The sequence below is a fragment of the Cucurbita moschata genome, unplaced genomic scaffold (genome assembly GCF_002738365.1).
Source record: "Cucurbita moschata cultivar Rifu unplaced genomic scaffold, Cmos_1.0 Cmo_Scf00044, whole genome shotgun sequence".
In the NCBI taxonomy this organism is placed as follows: domain Eukaryota; kingdom Viridiplantae; phylum Streptophyta; class Magnoliopsida; order Cucurbitales; family Cucurbitaceae; genus Cucurbita; species Cucurbita moschata.
The window spans coordinates 754,131-770,999 of record NW_019268560.1 but is presented as its reverse complement, the minus strand read 5'-3'; the positions used below and the strand labels follow the sequence as shown (position 1 = coordinate 770,999).

Here is a 16,869-nt window from a genome sequence, read left to right as displayed (position 1 = left end):
GGTCGATGGACCTTCTTCTTTAATGATTTGAGTAATTGGCCTAATAACATAGTGGTTTAATATCGGTTGGTGAGTTGACTCGTCAAGATATTTGTCCCACAAGTCTTTGAGTTGCCTCGTAAATCCAGTTACTAGGACTTGAACTATTTTGGTCGGATTAATGGCCCTGTAATATATACGGGCATGCAGCCATCATCATCTCATTGACAACATTCATTATCAGATAGTCGGACAATCTGTTGATATTCCATTCATAGATTGCTAGACCGTCGAATGGGCTTGAGTTTGTAGCGTCTTTTCTTCGAATTGAATATCTAGAAAAGACAGTTGAGGACACCAGTTTTTCTGATTCCTGGTACTATTTTGACTTCTTCTAGAGAGTATTTCAATTTGATTGTAGAGAGGTTCTTCTAACTCATTTACAATCTCATTTTCGGATTCCTGGATTTCGTCGTAATTGTTAAGGACATTGACAGATGAATCTTGAGGTGTTATTCCAGGATTTAGAATCCTATCCAATTTTTCTTTTATCTTGGCCATTGCAGCCTCTTCCTTTGAAACCCTTTTCATAAATATGTCGAGATTTGCCGGTTTGAGTATTGGGATTGAATCATCCATCTTTGGTACAGAGCTGCTTGCTTGTTCTTGCTGAGTACCAGAATTCTTCAAGATTTTTCCCTCGATATTCTCAAGTTGAGTAGCGATCGTGGATAAAATCTTATTTGAATAATTGTTTTGATGCTGGATATTCTTGATATCCTTTAGGGTCAGATTACCCTTTTCTGGTCCTTTGGAATCCTTTTAAAAGAACTAACTTTGACCTTTTCTCCGGAGTAGTTGTCAAATTCAACTTCTTCCCACGGAGGATGTTTTGAATATACCTCGCCTCTTCTGGTAGTCTTCCAGCTCCTCTGAGTCAAGGTGCACATCTTTAAAATATTTTTTCAAACCATTTGAAGAATGGTATATTTTCTTCTATGACTTCCATATGAGAATACCACTGAGCTTTTAATTCATTTCGCTCAGCTTCTTTGTAGGTTTGAAAGAAGGCATTTCTGTTTGAAGAGTTGGTAGCTGACATAAAATCTGTTTTTAGAGATTCCTCTTCTATCTAGAAATCAGCTCTAATGACATTTAGCTGACTTTCGTAGACGGATTGAGTATCCATATCAGTATGGGTTGAAGATCTTGAGCCATCTTTGTAGTGGATTGATGCCTTTCTTTGATCATAACTGACCTCTTTTACCTTTAAAGGGTCATATGTTGATCTCGAAACTCCTGAAGTACTTGGTCTAAAATTCAGGAATTCTTTTACTTTCGAATCCGACGAAGCTTCTTCGCTGAATTTTATTTCAACGCTTCCGTCGTCATGTTCGATGATTTGGACTGAGTTTTGAGATTCTTTTCTTTTTGAAAGATTTGCATCTTCTATTTTCCAGAGAGTATTTTTGGTTATTTGATCTCAATAGATAGTTTTTGAAACAGTCACGGAATACTTTCCAATATTTGCCTCTATGAGCATGGTTGATCCCTTCGGTGAGGATCTTAATGCTCTCGGAGAAATATTTGTATTCATGAGTTTATAATAAACCCTAAATATGACGACTGAAGAATGAGTTTCAACCTTGATGTTCAGATTTTTGTACTGTAAGTCCATCATAAGGGCTGATAATATGTGCTGGTCGTGAGCGACAAAGTAAAATTTGGATAAATATTGAAATAGATTGGTCCATTCTCTAAATTAGATTGAACCATTCCCTGTAAAGAATTTGAGAAGTCTTCATGTCTCTTATATCGTAGGGAGATAAGGACTGGGATATCTAATCCAAGTCTGAACAATGGTTTTACAGCGACTCGAACAAGACCGACGTGAAGATAATTAAACTCTTCAAGATGTTGGAGTACAAGAGATTCCCTATTGCTATGAATTGGGATTTATGTGAGAATTTGATGCATGATTTTGGAGTAAAATTGAAGGTTGAAATTAGTTTGATAATTTTAGGATCTACTTTGGAATAGTCCAATTTTGGAGTTGATCTTCAATTCTGTCAACCTGATATTCTTGGTTGACAGTATTTGAGATAGTGCGATTTTCTCCTCTTCTGTGTTCATTTGAATTTTTTTCTTCTTCGGTAGAACATTTGAAATGATCTGATTTTCTGAGTTTTCTCAGAAATTCGTTCATAAGAAGAAGATATGAGAAATAAGAGATAGATAGAATAGAATAATTCTTTTTTTGAATTTCTCAATTGATTTTCAAGAGAGAGAGAGCTATGGGCTGATCGATGCCCTATTTACATTGATGAAGTCATTTTATAGACTTCGGACTTGAGAGTTGATTTGAAAAACGTAAACTAAGAGATAAGATCAAATCTAGCAGGACAGGACCCATGCGAGATCTGTTTTCTAAAAGTAAGAAAAGACGTAATGCAAACTAATAATTTCCAAAGATAAAAACTGATAATTCACATGTGAGCCTTCCGTGTGTAGCTGACAAGTTGTCAATCTTCATTTTGTCTTTAATAAAGATGTCAGGTTGATGATAAAATCTTCTTTGGAATCTTTCGTATGACTAAGCACCCAAGCTTGCTAACGGACTTACTGCGCTTCCCGCGTCTTGCCACCTGAAACACAGAGGCTATTCGCTCAGCTATCACATACTCCAAATTCCTCTTAATTTCTCTCATCATCTTCTTGCTTTCAGCATTATCATTCTTTAAAGATTGAGTAACTCTTCTTCCCTAAAAAATATTAATTCTCTGATATCATCGGGATGTTTAATGGTTTGAACTTTAAAATTTACATAAACTCTATTATCCTAGCTTAATTTATAATATGAGTTGAGGTGGTAGCTGGGGGCAAAAACAAGAACCACACAATAAAAACATAATCATTATTTTAGACAAACATTGTGAATTATATTGTCCTCATGTTTTTATTGGTTAAATTTAATTTAACCAATTGTGAAGGGTTGGCTACATTAAGAATGATGTATAAAAACTAGATCTAAGAAAACAAATCCTATAAAAACTAGAAACCCAACTCCCATCACAATCCAAAAACGAATGGTTGGTATCATGGAAGATGGAAAAGACAGGTATCATGGAAGATGGAAAAGACAGAGATGTCATAACTCGATGTTTGATACCTCGAATTTTATACTATGATTTGAAAGACAACAGAGTTCATTTAGTGAGTTATTTTATTGTTACTTCAATTTCGAGCAAATTGATCGATTTAGGGCCTTAACTCATGGTTCTTGGTATTTTTCTTTCGTATTTACTTAATTCATATTTATTTTAAGGTTCATACAGAAATCCAATCGATTCCTACAATTATTTTTTAAGAAAAGTCTAAGGTGACTACTTATCTTATCGTTGAAGTTCGGGACCTTCGTTCTCGAGCTTCCGGTATTCGAATTACTTAAAATTTTCTTTGACTGAATCCTTAGAGAGTTGAGTTTCTGGAACCATAAAGTTTTTCTTGAGAACCGGTCTGAAAGAAGGTTAATATTGAGAAAATCCGAGGGAGGATCGTGTTTTGGCTTGACATGGGCGGTTCAGTTGAACTGCCTACGTTAAAGATAGTGTTATAGGGAAGAGCTAGAGAATTCTTTCATACCTTCTCATGGATTAGCCGGAGTTATTTACCTCCAAAGTTCGTCGAAAAATTGTTTCCTTGTCGAAGTTCAAACTAGAGAACTTCTTATTGGACAACCGATTCTAGAGGTTATCAAGGCTTGATTTCTTCATGATATTTCATCCTTGTACTCCTCTCTAGCTAAAAGAATCGTTTTTGAAGAACGTCTTTAAGTATGTGGCCTTAATTTTTAAAATTACTCTTCAGTCCGCAAGTCTGCAAGTCTGCAACTCACCAGAAAAAGCAAATTTTCATTTTCTTGGACAGCTTGTTCTAACACGTTTTAGCTCTCATTTATTTATTAAAGTTACTCATATGGATCCTCTTAACCTAAAGAATTGCTCAATTTTAAGAAAAAGGGACTACATATGGGAATTCAAGCCTTACCCATTTGTACAAAAGAATGATATTCTTCAATTGGGTACACTCTGAGACTTGTTAGCCTTCGTAGTCTTCTATTGAAATGCTTCTTGAAAGTGTAGAAACCGAATGAGATGGGTATCACTCGACAAACTTGCTTGTAGGTACAAATTGATTTTTTCAAGTTATAAGCTTCTTCTTCAATGATGACCACGATTGGAAATTTGTATTTGAGGCTCTTTCAACACTCGATTTCTTCATAAAACTTGTGGGTAATCTTGTTTAGAAGGTGTAAGAACAAGTATGAAAGGAAATTTTGGACAATTCCTCTCGAATTTGGAAGAAACTAGAGAGTAGGAAACCTAAAAATCCTCGTCGACTATAACTTGCAATTGGGAGCTCGACTTAGCTTGATTCTTGTTCAAAATGAAAGCCCTCACTTTAGACTTTATAGAGGGAGTTTAAACCGATGTTGAAACCTCTAGAATTTTCGTGATTTGGAGTTTGAGTTTTTTTTCGTCGAAAATATCATCTCCGATTAATGAGCAATTGACCTCCAATTTGAATTATGGCCATTAGATGTGATGAGGTGCATCTCCTCTAGAATATAATCAATTTTTTTGAAAATCCAAATATTGGAAATGAAGATACGGAGAACTTTCTTATCGCTTCTCACTGTCGCAAATTTAATTTTTTGATCAGCGGCATTTTTGTACCAATCTTGAAGTTCAAGAGTAGTAACTCTTTATTCATTTTAATAGGTCGAGCTTCATAGAAATATTTTTCTCTTCGAAATTTTTGATGCAAGGAAGATTGATTATATGTTGTTTCCTTGTCTAAAAGGTGTTAGGAATATTTGAACAATTTTTTTTTTCTAGTTAGTTTGGTAAGATTTTGATTTTAGATTGAACAACTTTACTTTGAAGTTATTCTTCTATTTCTTTGAATGAAATCTCTTCGTTGACAAAAGAGATTTGCCTTTCTTTGTAATTCAAAACATTGATGGACGGAAAGATGGTATTCTTTTGAAAATTATTTATCTCATTGATCCTTACCGGGGAAATGAAATTAAATTTTATCTTCTTTCCTAAGGCTTTTGATCCCAGTCTTCTTCAGTTATTGCGAAAGGGTATAATTGAGTAATGAAGGAGTACCGCTAATTCTTGTCGTAAGTCCTTTCCTAGAAGGAAGGAATTTACAAAGCAAATTTCGTCATTACAAATATGGACTTTTGATAATTTGTAATTAATTTTAAGTCTATTGTTGTTCGCACCTCTAAGGCCTTTCGTTGTTTTTGCAAAATATTTTGTATACCTTCTTAAATGCAATTTTGATCGGCTCCTTTATCTATGAGAGCCTTTAACATTATTTTGAAATCATAAACTTTTAGGGTGACAAGAGCATACCATTTTTGATATTGAGAAGTGGTGTTGGCTCCAACAAAAGAGCTTTGAAAGTCATCCTCGTCCAAGTTCTGTTGCATCATTTTCCTTTGTTCGGGCAGCCTTTCCTGAAGTTTGAGAATTTCTTGGCAAAGCATATAAGATTTTAACCTTTTTTCAGGTCTTAATGCGTGGACTTTTTGTTTGAGATTATTTATCTCTCTTTCACGGTCTTGATTAGTTAGTTCTCTAGGTTTTTCAAACATTTGGAGAACTAATGTAGAGATTTTTTTTTTGTTGAATTTCTGAATCCAGGACCTTCTCTACAAGCTCGAGTAGAATCTCTTGATCCTTTGTAAGGACATTTATGCATCCTTCGCATGTACTTTTTCCTTCTTGTTCTGGTTCGTACTCTGTGCTAGAATATGAATCAGATTCTTCCTGTAGTTCGAGGATTTCTCCCTCGCTTGATTGTTCTGCATCGGTTAGTAGTTGATCTTTTAGCTCTTGATCAATATCTAATTCATTGATCTTTCCTTTGAGCATACACTTATTGGCATAGTGTCCTTCTTCCTGACATTTAAAGCAAGTTTGCTTTCTTTTGCCTTTGTGGGTTTTTGTAGAGGCATACATTTTCTTTGAATATATTGGCTTTTGAGATTGCACGGGTTTACTCCGATATTTTTCTTTGGGCCTGCACGATCTGTATGATCTTGGATACATTTTGATGCTCTTTCTCCTAGAGGTCGAGGGAGCTTGTACTCCCCTGCATCCATATTGTTCACAGAATTTTCCAAGCTCTTTTCTGTTTGGTACAGAAGAATTGAGATTGTTTTGAATTTTTGACTCATTGCAAAGTTTGAGCCCTTCTTCTATGATGAAGGAGGCTATGGATCCATATGACAAAGTCTGCCATGGAATTGTTCCATTATACTTCATCTTAAGACCATCTTTGATTCTTCTTGATAAGTGTTTTGGCAGTCCACTGTGTTGAAATATCATCACTAGCCCAATAGAGTCAAGCCCAATAATTGTACGAGCCCATTGTATATTTATTTTAGTACAGATTTTAGGAAAGATACCTATAGATTTTAGGAGAAAGAGATCTATATATTTTAGGAAAAGATTCAGATTTGTTAGGTCTAGATTTAGATTTGTTAAGTCTAGATTGCATAGGATGTAGTATAAATACCCGTCCACCCTACCTAGGTTATTCATCCAAGAAATCCAAAAACAATAAAAAGTAGTAGTATTCTTCCGCGTGTCTTGTATTCTCTTCTCGATTGGTGTTAATAAAAAGTGCGAGTGTTTCCCACAGAGAGTTGTGTTCAATAATTGGTATCAGAGCAAGGTTAGTGCAGGTTATCTGATCTCTTGAAATTCTTAGTATGCTATGTGGTTGCAACTCTGTCTGATCTTCCACATCAGAAACGACTTCTTGAGATTAGTAGTGAGTGAGTTTCTTTTGTGTCGTGAGTAGTCTATGACTCTGCAAGTCTTGTGTTGAAAGAGCTTGTTTGGTATTACTGAGGTATGGCCAACACAATGGGTGATTTCCAAATCGTTGAAGGAATCAAGAAACTCAACAACAACAACAACAACTACGACATGTGGGCAACATGCATGATGTCCTATTTAGAAGGACAGGATCTTTGGGAGATCGTTGGCGGGTGTGAAACTACGCCGCCAGAGGAGAATTCTAACGGCACCTTATGCAAATGGAGAATTAAAGCAGGCAAAGCAATGTTTGCCTTGAAGACCACAATCGGAGAAGAGATGTTAAAACATATTTGGGACGACAAGACACCGAAAGAAGCATGGGACACGTTCGTGGTGTTGTTCTCAAAGAAGAACGATACAAGGCTACAACTTCTGCAGAATGAGTTGTTGTCAATTTCACAACGGGACATGACGAATGAAGAGAATTATAATCCATGGATTGCGATCGAAATATCGAAGCTTCATTACTGCTATACAAGGATGGCCTATTCAACCATCACTTGTAGAGTTCGAAAATTTGTTAGCCAGCCAAGAAGCCACGGCTAAACAAATGGGAGGCATCACATTGAAGGGTAAAGAAGAAGCACTCTACACACGTGAAAGTCGGAGCAATAATGGGCTGTCTACCAAACGTGGATATAATGGTGACAAAAGAAGAAGCCACCAAGGAACTTCACAACTTGAGAGAGCTTAGAAGACCGATAACAAGAGTTTCCAAGGAAAGAGATTTGAAGGTATTTGCTATAATTGCGGGAAAAAGGGCCACATGTCTAGAGATTGTTGGTCCAGGAAAAAGTCTATTGAAAGCAATATGACAATATCCAAAAAGAAGATAGAGGATAAATGGGATGCAGAGGTACTATATCCAATAGTAGAAGATGAGCTAGCACTCATGGTAACGATGGAAGAGCATATCGATTACGAGGATGATTGGATCATTGATTCAGGATGCTTAAACCACATGATTGACGATCAAAGCGGTGCAATGGAAGAGGGGTGGCCCTCAGAGAAGAAGTATTACCAGGTCTTGAGCAAATTGAAGAAATTCTTCTACAGAACACGGGGGAGCAAATTAAAGAAATTCTTCTACAGAATACAGGGGGAGCAAATTGAAGAGATTCTTCCACAAAAGATGGGGGAGCAAATTGTATACATTTGCTTAACTGCTGCTGTGCCTGAAGATTCAAGTGACACTAGTGTTGGTGAGCAAGAAGTGACTCAACTAAGCGAGCCTAGTGAAAATGAAATGACACCTCAACAACTCAAACATTCAGAAATAATCCTAAAGGCAAATCCAGAGTATGCCAACACAGTAGAAGACGAAGTTAATGAGTCGGAGACATATGCAGAAGCATCACTAAAATCAGCTTGGCAGAAAGCGATGGAGGAAGAAATTATAGCACTTGAACAAAATCAAACTTGGTTATTAGTGCCAAGACCAAGAGATACCAAACTTATCTCTTGCAAGTGGGCTTATGAAATAATGTGTACCCCGTATGGATCAATCGTGAGATACAAAGCTTAGAATTTAGATTCAGGATTCTCTCAAGAATATGGACTAGACTATGATGAAACGTTTAGTCCAGCGACAAAGATCATTATTGTACAAGTTTCTCCAGTACTTACGATAAATAAAGATTGGAAATTATGGCAGATGGATATGAATAATGCTTTCTTGCATGGAGAGTTAAATAGACGGTTCTACATAGAACAACCGAAGAAAATCGAAAATGAAGTTGGAATCATTGATCAATATATGCAAAATTTGAAGAAGACTCATTTGGATGCGTCTCAACGGACATTGAGATATATCAAAGGTACAATCAATTACGATCGTTTATATAAAAGAAGTGAAGACTGGAAGCTAGCTGGATATACTAATGTTGACTATGCAGGAGACCACGATACCCGAAGATCAATCACTGGGTATGTGTTCAAGCTCCATTCGAGAACAATTTTTTGGTGTAACAAAAGACAACCAACAATATCATTGTCAACTAAAGAAGCAGAGTACAGAGCAGCAGCTAGAGTAGCTCAGGAAAATACATGGTTAAAACTTTTGATGGAAGATTGGCACCAGAAATTGAGTATCCAATATCACTTCATTGCAACAATCAATCTGCGATTCACCTAGCAGAAAATTCGGTGTTTTATGCTAGAACAAAGTATGTGGAGGTACACTACCATTTTATTAGAGAGAACGTCTTGAAGGAAGAAATCGAGATGCAGCAGATCAAGATAGATGACCAAGTGTCAGATTTGTTTACAAAAGGGCTGAATACTGGCAAACATGAGAGTTTTCGCTGTCAGCTCAACATGGTGTAGCGAATGGGGACTAGTGCTGCGGGGAATGTTGAAATATCATCACTAGCCCAATAGAGTCAAGCCCAATAATTGTACGAGCCCAATATATATTTATTTTAGTAGAGATTTTTGTTTGGATCGCACAACAACGCACACGCTCGATCTAGATGAACACAAAAAACAGGATAGAGAAAAGTGCAAGGAGAACTTTGGCTAAAAGGATTTTTCTATTGATGACTTCACGTATGTACAGTAAGAGAGAATTACAGGGAATTGAAAGTACATTTTCAAAGCTCTACCGGACGGGATATATATATAGTTCAGTTTTCTATATATAGCTTTACCAGATTTGACCATCTACTATATATAGCTATTTACTATATATAGCTTTACCCGATTTAACCATCTACTATATATAGCTATTTACTATATATAGCTTTACTGGATATAGCTTTACTGGATATGACTGTTGACCAAGCTATAAATAAGCAGCAGACTCCATAACCTAACAATTCTCCCACTTGGAGACTGATCTAGTCAACCAAGAATTTCATTCTCAAACGACCATGAGCATCTTCAGGGTCTTCATGGCACCATATCAATTGAGGCTTTGCACAACCTCAATATTCCAACATCAACACATTTTGTCAACATGTTTGTTGGATTCTTTGCACCCTCTATCTTCTCCAAACACATCACCATCTTTCACTAACCTGAAAGTGAAATAGTATCGTCTTTTATGTTTTTTCTTTAAATGATAGACCGGGTTCCTTCGCCAACTGTATGACACTCTGACTATCTCTATAAAGAATATCTTCGTGTTACTTCTTGCCCATTCTTCCAAATAGTCAGTCATTTATATCATTTTCTTTCTAGCTTCAGCTATTACCACGTACTCAGCCTCAGTACAACGCATTTTTGAAGCCTAGACGTCTCATCATCCATGGCTTGCTCCTACTTGGTTGTATCCTCCAACTGTAGGGCCTCATCAAAGGGCTCTGGTTCCCTTTCATCAGCAACAGTTAGTGTAATGAAGGTACATACATATCTGGTACTATGATAGTACAGGATGATCTTCTCAACACCAGTTCAGGTGTCACTTGCTCCACTGCTGATTCCTCCGCAACAACCTTAGGAGTTTGTTGAGTATCTGCTACAAGATCACTTGGTGATTTTCGAAGCAACTCAACCTCAACTCCCACTTGCTTTGTTGTCTTGGAACCTTGCTCCACATCTGGTTCCTCAGCAGTAGTCTCAGGAGTTTCTTGAGTATCTGCTACAACATCACTAAGTGAGTTTTCCTGCAACTCAAGCTCAACTCCCACTTGCTTCGTCGAACCTTGCTCCACATATGGTTCCATTTCCAACCGCACTTTCTTCAATTCTTTGGCGGTCCTTGTGAAGCTAACTCGTTTCTACTTGCTCATAACGTAGTTCTCACAACGACCCACATCAACAGATTTCAGACCTTCTAAAACTCCTTTCGCAGCCAGCCTTTTCATTCCTTTCGCGCTCATATGTTCAAGTCTATTGTGCCGTAGACTTGAATTTGAAGCACTCTCAGCAACAGCAGCTATGTTCATACACCCTGCAATGGTGTATAAGGTTCCAGATTTTGAGCCACGTGCTACCACCGTAGCACCCTTCATAATCTTCCACGAACTCTTCCCTAACTTTGTTGCATAACCTGTGCTGTCCAACTGACCAATAGAGATCAGATTCTTCTTGAGACCAGGAATATATCTGACATCCTTTAATGTCCACTGATCTCCTGCCGGAGTTTTTATGCAGACATCTCCTTTTCCTTTAATCTCCAAATCTTTGTTGTCGGCAAGATACACCTTCTCGAAATTTCCAGACTTGAAATTTTGGAACAACTATTTATTTGGAGACGAAAGAAACGATGCACTTGAATCCAAAATCCAGGATTCAATCGAACTGTCCACGCTGAGGATTAGGGCATCCCCAATGTCTTCTGCTGAATTTATAGAATCATCATCATCTCCAGATTTGTGATTCTACTTCCTCTTTAGTCTTGTACAACCTGTCCGAAAGTGACCTTTTTCTCCACAATTCCAACACGTTACGTTTGGTCTATTTGGAGATTTTTTTCGGTTCTTTGATTTTGGTCGCCCTTTGTTTGGGCCCTTCGATATACTTCTTCCCCTTCGATCAACACTGAGAGCATTGCCTGATGAATCTCCAGTTTCTCGTTTGCGAATACTTTCGCTGAGAACTACATCTCGAATTTCACCAAACTTCAGTTTATCAGATCCTCAGGAACTGCTAATTGTGGCAACAACAGTATCCCATGACTCGGGTAAGGATGACATCAAAATCAACGCTTTAATTTCATATTCGAAATTAATTTCCACCGAACTCGTTGACTTATGATCATATTGAATTCATTTATATGATCAGCAACAGGTCCACTTTCAGACATCTGTAGATTGAACAATCTACGCATCGAATACACCTTGTTCATAGCCGACGGTTTTTCATACATATTTGACAGCGCCTTCAATATATCTAACGTTGTCTTCTCCTTGAAAATGTTAAACGCCACGTTTCCGGATAGCGTCAACCGGATCAGCCCCAAGGCTTGTCGATCCTTGAGCTTCCACTGTTCCGTGGTCATGGTATCCGGCTTCACCCCTAACAGAGGTTCGTGAAGATCTTTCTAGTATAGATAATCTTCAATCTGCATCTTCCAGAAACCGAAATTGGATCCATCGAACTTCTCAATTCCAATCTTTGAACTTTCCATCTTCACAGATCGTGATGAATTTCGCCTAGCTCTAATACCAGTGGTTAGGATCGCACAACAACGCACACGCTCGATCTAGATGAACACAAAGAACAGGATAGAGAAAAGTGCAAGGAGAACTCTGGCTGACAAGATTTTTCTATTGATGACTTCACGTATGTACAATTAGAGAGAATTACAGAGAACTGAAAGTACATTTTCAAAGCTCTACCAGACGGGATATATATAGAGTTCAGTTTACTATATATAGCTTTACTAGATTTAATCATCTACTATATATAGCTTTACTCGATTTAACCATCTACTATATATAGCTATTTATTATATATAGCTTTACCGGATATAGCTTTACTGGATATAACTGTGGACCAAGCTATAAATAAGTAGCAGGCTTCATAACCTAACAATTTTAGGAGAGATACCTAGAGGTTTGAGGAGAAAAAGATCTAGATATTTTAGTAAAAGATTGAGATTTGTTAGGTCTAGAAAGAGATCTAGATATTTTAGGAAAAGATTGAGATTTGTTAGGTCTATATTTAGATTTGTTAGGTCTAGATTAGGCTGTAGTACCCCCCACCCTACCTAGCTTATTCATCCAAGAAATCCAAAAACAATAAAAAGTAGTAGTATTCTACTGAGTGTCTTGTATTCTCTTCTCTATTGGTGTTAATAAAGAGTGCGAGTGTTTCCCACAGAGAGTTGTGTTCAACACATTGATGAAATTTTCTTTCCAAAATTCTAATGAACTGTCTGTCCTAATGAAGACTTTGTTGAAGTATATGTCTTTGTACCACCTAAAATCACCTATGGTTGGGCACTTTAGGTTCATGAGTATTTCACCGGATCTCTTCTAGTACTTCAGAGGGTCATCTACGAAAAATTCTATGAGGGTATAGATAAGTTGTTGACAGTGTCTTCTATCCTTTCATGTTGTACCTCGGTTCTGGTTGATGGACCTTCTTCTTTAATGATTTGAGTAGTTGGTCTAATAACCTAGTGGTTTAATATCTGTTGGGGAGTTGCTTCATCAAGATATTTGTCCCACCTGTCTTTGAGTTGCCCGGTGTATCCTGTTACTAGGACATGGGCTATTTGATGGTCGAATTTATGGCCCTGCAATTTATATGCGCCTGCGGTCATCATCATCTCATTGACAACATTCATTATTAGATAGTCAGATAGTCCATCGACGCTCCATTCATAGATTTCTAGGTCATCATAGTGGGCTTCAGTTTATAGCATCTTTTCTTCAAATTGAATATCCGGAAAAGACGGTTGAGGATACTAGTTTCTTTGATTACTGGTATTGTTTTGACTTCTTCTGGAAATCCTTGCAATTTGATTGTTCAGAGGTTCCTCTACCTCATTTACAATCTCATCTTCGGATTCTTTGATCACGTCGTAATTGTTGACGACATTGACAGATGGTTCCAAACTTGTTACCTTTGGATTTAAAATTTTATCCAATTTTTCTTCTATTTTGGCTATTACAGCCTCTTCTTTTGAAACTCTTCTTATAAACATATCAAGAATTGCCGATCTGAGTATTGGTATTGACTCATCGATCTTTGGTACAGAGCTGCTCGCGCTTTCTTGCTGAGTACCAGATTTCTTCGAGATTTTTCCTTCAATGCTCTCAAGTTGTAGCTATCGTGGATAAAATATTATTTGAATAATTGTTTTGAGGTTGGATATTCTTGATATCCTTTAGGTTTTTTACATAATACAAGTAAAAGACATTAGATTTTTACAATGATTACGATAATAATTTAGAATAAATAATATACAAGAGGTAATAAATAATTCACAGGGAGACGAAATTGGTCGAGAGAAATTGGAAAAAAGGTGATAGGAAATCAAATAAAGGAAATAATTTGTCATAAAGATTGAAAAGAAGAAATGATATAGGAAGAGAAGACAAGGAGAGAACATGTCAAGATAAATTTTCGGATTTTTTTTCTCCAAATAGTTTAACTACTATTAGTCTTTTGTAGATGGCGATTATTAACACGGTGGTTGAGAATCCAAAAATGGATCATTGAGATCATAGATTGTATCTTCTTCTACTAGTATACAGGGAGAAGATGTTGAACCAACTGATGCGGTCTCTTGAAGATTTAAAAATCAGATTCTGAAGTTGTCTGGGCTAATGCTTGCAGCATGCCTAGACTTTGAATTGAGAAACTCGGTGGTTTTCTTTTTAGATAAATCTTGAAGGTGACCATTTTCAGATAACCATACTATGTTTTATTCGATTTGAAATTCATTTGGGTCTAATTAAACCTATTCAAAGATCTATTGAGTTTGCCTCAAATTTTTTGGATCTACGGATAAAACTCAACTTCAAAGATTTTTGGATGTCTCAATTATGTATCTGTTTGTTTCAAAATATCAGACCTATTTGCAAACTACTCTTTGAAAGGCTCAAAAAAATAAAAAACTCTAGACTGAAGAACACACTAAAACAGTCCAAAACATCAAATCCCTTGTCAAATCAATTCCGTGTCTATCTCTGATAAACCCAAAGGCTAGTTTAATAGTGGAGATCGACACATCCAATATAAGATATGGAGGAATCTGAAACAGTTCTTTGACAAGAAAGAATCCTTTGTCTACTTTCATTCGGGGATATGGAACTCTACTTAAAAAATTACTCAACAGTAAAGAAATACCTAAATTTCAGAGTGATTTAATTAACAAAAACTTTGTTATCAAAACTGTTTCCAAAGCATCCAAATTTGTTTTAGAAAAAGAGGTGAAGAATCTTGTATCTAAACCAGGCAAGCAATTTTATCTTGCTTCTGTTTTCAAATTTTGCCTATAAAAGAGATAAAAAATCCTTTGGAGGATTACCTCTCAAAGACAATTCCTACTCTAAAAAAACACTCTCTCCAACCACTCTCCACCATCCATGACCAGAGAAAATATTGTTGAAAAATGGAAGAAACCTATTGCTTTTCACTCCCCGCTCCATTGATTGTTGATAGCTATGGTATGGATGCTAGTTTGGTGACCAAATCTAAAGCAAAACTTGCTAAAAAACAACTGGAGGTTATCACTCCAACGAAGCCTTCTGCCTCTTCGACACGGGCCATCTACTGTTACTCCATCGAGACCTACTGTCTCTTCCACTTCAAAGGGACCTTCTATCCCCTCAACCTACTAGGACGCGGTTGTTCCCGTTCAATTTTCTCCAGTTCCTGAAATCAGGACTTACGATAAAAACTTTGTATTAGTACCAGAAGCTCTGGTAGAACCAGAATATGACGATCCAAAAATTAGTAAGGTCGCCAAAAAAGCATATCCACGGGATTCTTCTATGTCTTGGAAGACCTCCATAAGACCTGAAGGTTCTATGAATTCATCTTGGTCGACACCAAATCCGTTAAAATTACTTATATTCCGAGTCGCGATGATCCTTCAAAAATCGCGTACTCAAAATTAAAAAATTTGAAAGTCATGAATCCGATGTATTGGAATCAAGATCCAAACACGGAGAAAACCTTTTCAAAACCCTGTGTTCCTCATTCGTTCTCCTATTCTAATACCCGAAGAAAGAGAAATGGAAAAAGAAAAAGAAAAAAAAATAAGAAAAGTCGAGAGAGGGGCAAATAGGTAAGTTTGCCCCTCCAACCACCTAAGGGGTCCAAATGAAACCCCATCCAGAGTCCTGCAAAAGAGAAATAGTGAGAGAAACGAGTTAGAGAGAACCTAGAGAGAGGAGGAAGAATGAACGACCAGAAGACTCATCGAAACCTACCGTCGGAGTCTACTCCGGTCAAGATCATGATGCAAGGAGCCTTTCTTGGAAGGGAAAAGAGAATGTGGGTGGCTGGAGTCCCATTTCACATCAAGAAATCAGAAAAACCCACGAGGGAAGATCTTGAACGTTTTCTCAGATCTACGGTTTTCCTCTGTGAATCAAGATCTGAAATCTTGATATATTCATTTAGGAACAACTCCCTACAGGATCTTTGAAGAAGTTTGGCCGAAACCTCGATCCAAAGGTAGAAACCCGAGAATCGTCCAAGAACGGTGAGCGAATTTTTGACGCTCTTAACTCGTCCGGTAGTCAAGCAAAAAATTAGAAAAAAAATACTAGGACGTAGCCCGTAACACGATCTAAGACTTTACCGAAGGAATCATATCGATTCAAACTATGAGTCAAAAGATATGAAAATCGGAAAGTGGACACGGTGTTACGAATTTCAGAGGACAAAGAAGAAGAAAAAAAAATGAAAAGTGGTCGACTGGCGAGCGGCAGGTGCCGGATGACACAATCGCACTTTCGAAGGCAGCGGACTAGCGATTGTGCAGCACTCACTTTCTAGCAACAAGTGAGTTCAGCCTATTTGTTCTTGCGTCGCCTACGGCCAAGCGACGTACGGTCAAGCCTCTAGCCTCGATTTTAAAAGAAGGTTTTAGAAAACGAGGAGAGAGAGAGATTTTAGAAAGAGAGATTTTAGAAAGAGACGTTATATAAGCAAGCAAGAGAAAGATAACAACGGCTTAGCATATATAACCTTGGGTAGGGAGAAGTTGACGACTAGTCATATCCCCCTATAGTACATTCTGGGCCATTTTAGTTCTGGCAGGCCTAGACATGATATTTTTGAGGTGTCATACGCTTTAGAATTACAAAAGGAAAAACACTAGAATGAAAAGACATGACAAGGGTTTGGCTTGTCATGGGCATGCGGCCATGGGCAACATGCCCTGGACAAGAATGACCGTGACATCCTCCCCCACCTAATTGGTTGACGTCACTGTCAACCGACTACTTTCATACCTTGCGATGTGGGTGGCGGCGGAGTTCAGATCTTCGGCGCGTTCCCAGCTTGTTTCCTCTGTAGGGAGATTCTTCCATTTGACAAGGAATTCACGAATCGTCCGTACAGGTCTTCCTATCTTCCTAAC

At 37.5% G+C, this 16,869-nt stretch overlaps 1 protein-coding gene and 1 long non-coding RNA gene across 4 annotated transcripts in view; one reads left to right on the top strand and one right to left on the bottom strand.

Annotated features, from left to right (window-relative positions):
* The window catches only part of LOC111434358 (secoisolariciresinol dehydrogenase-like), a 69,184-nt gene that overhangs the window by 10,564 nt on the left and 41,751 nt on the right, over positions 1-16,869 (top strand). The gene's annotated exons all lie outside the window — the stretch shown is intronic.
* Positions 15,211-16,869, bottom strand: part of LOC111434360 — a 14,303-nt gene continuing 12,644 nt past the window's right edge. The window contains exon 3 of the long non-coding RNA XR_002708933.1: positions 15,211-15,488. This is a non-coding gene — a long non-coding RNA (uncharacterized LOC111434360). The remainder of the gene's footprint in view (positions 15,489-16,869) is intronic.